Genomic DNA, 5,783 nt, shown 5'->3' on the forward strand with positions numbered 1-5,783 from the left:
ATTGAGAATAACACTGATTCTTCTTATTTAGAAAATAAAAGTTCCAATGGCTTTTGCTACTGCAACCTTCCCAACCATAATTCCCTTTGGATAGGCATCTTCCTGGTAGGCAAGGACTGGGACCTTGTACTGAGAATGAGAAAAAATCATGGGTTTCATCGTTTCTATGGTTATTTCTCCAATGGTAAGGTCCTCTTTATACGCCAGAGCCTTTTATTCATTTTCGAAATATGAGATGAGTATGTTATCGGTAACTTGTACGGTTTACCATCTCCAGCTCTACTCTTGAATCATTAAGTAATAAATACTCTCATTACAAGATCTATTAATACAGTAACGACATGTAATTCTAGGGTTGGCTAGGTAGCTGACCCTGTTGTTCCGTTCTCGCGGCAATATGAGCATAAACTTTATGCTTCTTCAATTTGCATGATTTCCCCACTCAATGGATTGATGACAATTCGCTACCAATGAGGAATTGCTTTTCATCCCACATCAAGGTGATTGGATTTGCACCAATGGAAACCATAAATTTCATCCCCGGTAAGGTTAGATGATGGATCTTTACTTGATTACAGCGGGAAAATTCTTCTGTTATTCCGTTGTAAGAATTTCCCAGTCTGTTTAAGTTTTTGATCCAAACGAGTCACACATACTCCTCTACGCTGAGGAAATCCTCGAAGAGCAGGAGATTTTTTTCTATTCTCTATTGGCTGTCTTGCATTTCTAATAAGTTGTTGAATAGTGGGCATTCTAGCTGTATTATATGTGGAATCAACTGGTTCGGATTGATCCTAACCATACCATATCAGGTGATTATGAAATGAATCACTTCCCCCCCCCCCCCCCCCCCCCCCCTTTTTTGAAAAGGAACAAAGAGATCACAGTTTACAGTTCACTATAAAAATAAATTAAAAAGAGGATCTTCCACTATGAGATCAACCTTTCGCTACGACATCAACAATGCCATAAGCTTGGGCTTTTGTTGCTGACATAAAAACATCTATGTTCAGGTCCCGTTGAATTACCTCTCTAGGTTGTTCTGTTCTTTCTATATAACATCTGGTTATGTAATCGCGAAGCATCATTACGTGTTTCGATTCGTTATGAAAATCTGCAGCCGATCCGTCATAATAGGAACTAGCAGGTTGGTGGATCATAACCCTAGCGTGAGGTAATGCTATACGTTTAGGAATTTCTCCCCCGATTAGGATGAAAGATCCCATTGAAGCAGCTACCCCCATGCATATTGTATGTACATCTGGTACTATTGCTTGCATCATATCGAAAAGACCTACCCCTGGTATTAGTGATCCACCGGGACAGTTGATAAATGAGAAAATATCTTTATTTAAATCTTCTGCACTCAAATATACCATGAGACCCATGAGTTGATTTGCAATCTCGTGATTGATATCCTGAGCCAAAAAAAGTAATCTCTCTCGATAAAGTCGGTTGTATAAGTCGACCCAAGTTTCATCTTCATCTCCAGGGGCTCGGAAAGGAACTTTTGGAACACCAACAAGCATTTGTTTTAATGGAAAGAAGTGAAGCACTATACTCTAATATGGGAACATAAAGTATATGAAGTTGTGTAACATATGAACTCTGGATGGATGGTATAGGGGAGCTTTTGAACCTATCTGGAAATAGAGCTTTAGATGGATGAAAGATCCATGTAAAAGTTCCTTCCATTATTCGAGTTGATAATGTAACGAATCACACTTTTACCGCTAAACTATACCCGCCACGATCCGATTGTAACATACGAATTGATCTTTTGTCCAACCAACCCATTTATATATTTTTGAGTCTTTTCCGGATAACTTAAATCAGAGAACGAGAAGCCCCATTCACTATTAAAATGATTAAAATTATCAAGCATGAAACATTTTGTATAATTTGAGTCCATAAAGTCTTTTTTATCGGAACTGAGCCGATGGATCACAAATAGAGATTCCGTAAATTGCTTTAGAGTTATTTTAGTTGCAATAATTAATTTCTCAAGGGACTCCATTTTATTGATAGGCAAGTTTATTGAAAAAAAAACTTGAGGAAACCAAGAATTCTGGTCATATTATTGACAACTTCCTGATCACTTTCATATTATAAAGAATAGATTGGTGGCCCCTATCGTCTAGTGGATCAGGACATCTCTCTTTCAAGGAGGCAACAAGGATTCAACTTCCCCTAGGGGTACCATGATCCATTCATTAGGTATCCTAAATAATTTTCAATTACTGTCTTGTTCCTGGGTCGATGCCCGAGTGGTTAATGAGGACAGACTGTAAATCTGTTGGCAATATGCCTACGCTGGTTCAAATCCAGCTCGACCCAACCAATATCATCAATACCAATCTATCGGTATGGTTATATTCATGCTAATCATGAATGAAAAGATAATTGGTTATTGAACCCCGACATCGATATCTATTCATATCGTAGATGCCCAATTTCGTATGAATCGATACATTTCAAAAATGAAAGAGAAGGATAAGATACTTAATCAACCTAGGACTCGCATAATCTATATGACCTATCTATCACCTATCATGAAATAAATATTATCTAATAGTAGGTGAACTGTACTGTATTGGGATTGTAGCTCAATTGGTTAGAGTACCGCCCTGTCAAGACGGAAGTTGCGGGTTCGAGTCCCGTCAGTCCCGATCCAATAGTAAGTGAAATGTGAATGATCATGTCAGGATCTGGACGGACTAGTCCTTATCATTCCAGGGTCATGGGTGGGCCTCTGGATAAATTTGATATGGGATACTTCTTTCTATATCATCACCGAAGCGGGATAGATTCACAATTCCATCTAAATCGTGGAGATCCAAGCAAAATATCTCTCATGTCTGACGAACATCTTCTGCAGGAGCATAAGGTTCTTATTCGTACGAATCCTATTCTTTCGAAATTATACCAGACATGTGTTGATCGGAACGTTTTCTGATGCACGTAAGTTTTTACTTTAGTTAGTAAGTTAGTTAGTAAGTTAGTTAGTAAGTTAGTTAGTTAGTAAGTTAGTTAGTAAGTTAGTTAGTAAGTTAGTTAGTAAGTTAGTTAGTAAGTTAGTTAGTTAGTAAGTTAGTTAGTAAGTTAGTTAGTAAGTTAGCTAGTAAGTTAGTTAGTAAGTTAGTTAGTAAGTTAGTTAGTTAGTTAGTAAGTTAGTTAGTAAGTTAGTTAGTTAGTTAGTAAGTAAGTAAGTAAGTAAGTAAGTAAGTAAGTAAGTAAGTTAGTTAGTTAGTTAGTTAGTTAGTTAGTTAGTTAGTTAGTTAGTTTGTTTGTTTGTTTTTACTACTATTTCTCTTGGGTTTCACTTATTGGACGAGGGGGCCCAACCTTTATCGCTCACCTGGGACTGATTCCTTTGCTTTTTTCCACTACTGGGCTGGACCTGGGGGTTTCGGATAAAGAACATGCTAAAAGTAGGTTCATCCTTGCCCTCATAAGCGCAAGCCCTCCGGACCTTGTTGAGTTGAACGGTGTTAAGGAAGTACGACAGTAGCCCCGGAGAGGAAGCTAGTGAAAGGCCAAGCTTGGAAAGGGCCACGGTGCTAGGTCGGTTTAGTTTGTTTAGAGGATATCTATTTTCATAGTTGAACGGGACTTGGAATTGTCCTGACTTTCCTATAGGTTTCGGGTATGGGAGCCCCAGCCATTTAGTTGGCAGGAACTTGGCTTTCTCTTAGTGTTCATGAGAGTAGACAATTGGCTCCTTTATTATATTGTTGCTTCTCGAAAGGGGTTCACATCTAATTCAGGCCAACATAACCAAAACCACCCCAAAGGAAAGGCCTACGAGTCTACCCGATGCCCATGGATCACAGATAGCTGTAATTCTTCGATAGAGTTAGTTCCCAGTGACAGAAGACTATGCTGCCCTTCCGGCTATAGTTAGTTAGTTAGTTAGTTAGTTAGTTAGTAGTTAGTTTGTGAGTTTGTTAGTTTTTTAATTTGTTAGTTTTCTTGTTTTTCAATTCGCGAGTTTGTCAGTTTGCTAGTTTTCCAGTTTGCTAGTTTGCCAGTTTGCTAGTTTGCTAGTTTGCTAGTTTGCTAGTTTGCTAGTTTGCTAGTTAGCTAGTTAGCTAGCTAGTTAGTTAGTTAGTTAGTTAGTTAGTTAGTTAGTTAGTTAGTTAGTTAGTCAGTCAGTCAGTCAGTCAATCAGTCAGTCAGTCAGTCAGTTAGTTTGTTAGTTAGTTTGTTAGTTAGTTAGTTTGTGTGTTAGTTTGTTAGTTTGTTGGTTTGTTGGTCTGTTAGTTTGTTAGTTTGTTCGTGAGTTTGTTTGTTTGTTAGTGAGTTTGTCTGTTCGTGAGTTTGTCAGTTCGTGAGTTTGTCAGTTTGCTTGTTTGTTAGTTTGCTTGTTTGTTAGTTTGCTTGTTTGTTAGTTTGCTTGTTTGTTAGTTTTCTAGTTTGTTAGTTTGCTAGTTTGTTTGTTTGTTAGTTTGTTAGTTTGTTAGTTTGTTAGTTTGTTAGTTAGTTAGTTAGTTAGTTAGTTAGTTAGTTAGTTAGTTTGTTAGTTAGTTTTTTAGTTTGTTTGTTAGTTAGTTAGTTTGTTATTTTGTTTGTTTGTTAGTTACTTAGTTAGTTAGTTAGTTAGTTAGTTAGTTAGTTAGTTTGCTAGTTAGTTTGTTTGTTAGTTACATCTCGATCGACCCCATTACCATAAGGAATGATATTTTGGTATATATTCTATGGATGTACATGAAAAAATGGTTGGTTAGGTTAAGGACAAGAGACATTGTATTGCACTTATTTTTGAGATATTTTTACAGTGAATGAAATACAGAGGTGGAATTTGTAGGGATTCTTGAGTTAGTTTTCTTTGGAGATGTGCTTCCTTTCTTTGTAAATTATCTTCTATGAAAAATCATTATTTGAATGTATATATTCTTGTTTAGTTAAAACAAATATTTGATTCAGAATTCACTCTAAATAATGCTCTGCTTCAGTTTTTCAGACATCTATGTTTTCTGCTAAAATGACTATTAGAATTCATCTTAATTCTTGATTTTCTTTTATAATTTATATTTTTTCTTCACTTACCTTCATACAATGAACTCATATTAAAAATATATAACGAGACTACCTACCTCACCCCTATTGAATCTCCATTTTATCTTCATTTCATCATTGCAAACATAATTAGGTAGACAATGCCAAATAAATTTGTCTCCTTTCCTACAATCAAACCTTTAAAATCCATGCCCTACTGAGCACTATACCTAGCATAACACCTAAGAAATTTAACTTCATAGATAGAAAGAGCCCTCTCTAAAGCTAGAAGGTTTAGATTCTAGCTTACAAGTGGTTTTGTGGTTACCTTTGAAATTTCTCTCCTCAACCTAGGGAAAATTACAAAGTACTAAAATTTCGGTGTCGTTGTTGGGGAGTGAAAGGTCCCATATTCCCTAGGAAATATTATCAAAGTTTCAGATCTCATTGCTGATGGTTGACACTAGTTAGATACATGAAGGTTGAACCATTCACCCGATGACTCCAATTAAGTTTCAACCCGATCCAAAGACTCCACCAGTAGAAGGATACATAAATCAAGATTTTACTGGTGATTCTACTTGGTCAGTATGAGTTATATATATGTAAGGTATGCACCCATGAATAAATATCATATTTCAGGATTTAAAAATTGCGTGCATTGTGTAGATTTGTGAAATTATTTTCCAAGATTCAAAGAACATGCAAGATATGATTTCACTCTTCATTTGGTGAAGTTTCACATGCATGTGCATAGCTTCATAGGGCCTAAAGTTCCTCCATTA

General features: G+C 36.4%; 1 non-coding gene across 1 annotated transcript; it reads left to right on the forward strand.

The window, feature by feature from the left end:
* The first annotated feature begins 2,253 nt into the window (after positions 1-2,253).
* TRNAY-GUA (transfer RNA tyrosine (anticodon GUA)) lies at positions 2,254-2,337 on the forward strand. Its single transcript has one exon. It is a non-coding gene; the product is annotated as a tRNA-Tyr (tRNA).
* Positions 2,338-5,783: the final 3,446 nt, after the last annotated feature.

This window comes from Pinus tabuliformis, chromosome X, assembly GCF_031772625.1.
Source record: "Pinus tabuliformis cultivar Carrire ecotype Pingquan chromosome X, CPIR1, whole genome shotgun sequence".
In the NCBI taxonomy this organism is placed as follows: Eukaryota; Viridiplantae; Streptophyta; class Pinopsida; order Pinales; family Pinaceae; genus Pinus; species Pinus tabuliformis.